Genomic DNA, 1,633 nt, shown 5'->3' with positions numbered 1-1,633 from the left:
ACCCACCCACCCAAATGAGAAGCTCAGTTGAGATTGTGGAGAAAAGCTGAAGACTGCAGAACAGTGATTCATCAGGCCATTCTGATGGTCAGACAGAGACCCCAGAGGTCAGGGCAGCATCAGATGTGAAGAAGGGTCATTCCCAAAGCAGAGAGACAGGAGGGAGGAAGACCTTAGAGAACAGGATGAGGGCCCTGATGAGGCTGCCCTGGGCTTGGGCCAGTAGAGTCCAGGGAGGATGGCAAGGACCAGTGTTGGGGAGAGAGGCCAGTGGTCAACAGGGACAATACAGGGACTGCAGATTAGTTTTCTGTCTCAGGTCCATGCCGGGCAATTCTCTCAAGCTTTGGCTGTTAGAGAGATATCTGACCCCTGTGCACTGTCATTGCCGGCAGCCTGAACATAATCACCTCCTTTTCCACCTGAATTCTTTCTCCATATGCCAACTCCAGCTAAGACCGCAATGAGGAGGAGGAGGACGGCAGGAATGGCTCCCACAATGAGCCTGGTGGATGAGGACTGTGGCTCCCACTGCAGGGTGAGGGGCTCAGACAGTCCCTCGTGCTGAACTCGGCAGGTGTATCTCCCTTCCTGGCCCGAGGTCACATCCACAGCTGCCCACTTCTGGAAGGTGCCATCTCCTGCAGGCCTGGTCTCAATGAACTCTGTGTCCTGGGGTTGTTCCTCTCCATCCCTCAGCCAAGTCAGGGAGATCTCCTTAGGGTAAAAGTCCTGGGCCTGGCACCGCAGGGTCATCTCCCTACGGGTGGCAATGTGGCGGGTCACTCTGGCAGAAGGTGGGTCTGTCCTCATCAGCGTCTCCTTCCCCATGTCCACGTATTTCTTCACCCACAGCACCCACGTCTCCCCCAGGTAGGCTTTATCTCTATCTGCTTTGCTCCTCTCCGCCTCCCACTTGCACTTGGTGTTCACGGCGTGGGGCACGGTCGTGAGTGTCTTCGTGTCCAGGGCCAGGTAGTCCTGCCCGTCCTAGGCTTGTTGGTGAAAGCCGCGCTGGAAGGTGAGCTGGGGGACACCTCGCAGCCGTACATGTGCTGGATGGTGTGGACGTCCCCCGCGCTCTGGTTGAAGTAGTCGCGAATGTTCTCCAGGGCCACTCGGAAAATCTGTGCGTCCGTCCTGGCGATCCCCGTGTTCCGCTCCCAGTATTCCGGGTCCTCCTGGTCCATCCGCTCCATCCACGTCGTCCGCGGCTCCATCCTCGGACCCGCGCCGTAGCTGTCGAAGCGCACGAACTGCTGATCGTCCACGTAGCCCACGATGAGGACCCGCGGCTCCCCGAGCCCGGACCGCGTCACGCCAGTGTAGAAATATCTCATGGACAGAGCCAGGGACGTGGGGACCGCGCCGGGGTCAGCACCAAAAGACTTTTATACTCTTCTAAATGTATATATGTATTGTTCCCTCCTAAATCCATTCCCGAAGAAAGTAGGTTACCAGAACTACCAGCCCTCCTCTCCCATCTAATTCCTCTGTGTTGACTCTTCCTCTTGCACCTCATTTGTATAAAATAATTACTCAATCATTAATAAGAATCTTGAACATAATACATATATATATTTATAAAAGTAAATCGTATACCCTTATGAATTCCTTATAATCAGTCTTCGGT

The 1,633-nt window shown here is 54.7% G+C and overlaps 1 pseudogene; it reads right to left on the bottom strand.

Moving 5' to 3' along the window:
- Positions 1 to 324: 324 nt before the first annotated feature.
- LOC140523827 (class I histocompatibility antigen, Gogo-OKO alpha chain-like) lies at positions 325 to 1,235 on the bottom strand (annotated as a pseudogene).
- Positions 1,236 to 1,633: the final 398 nt, after the last annotated feature.

The sequence above is a fragment of the Notamacropus eugenii genome, chromosome 2 (genome assembly GCF_028372415.1).
Source record: "Notamacropus eugenii isolate mMacEug1 chromosome 2, mMacEug1.pri_v2, whole genome shotgun sequence".
Taxonomy (NCBI): Eukaryota; Metazoa; Chordata; class Mammalia; order Diprotodontia; family Macropodidae; genus Notamacropus; species Notamacropus eugenii.
The sequence above is the reverse complement of the archived record's forward strand: the minus strand, read 5'-3'. Positions and strand labels throughout refer to the sequence as shown.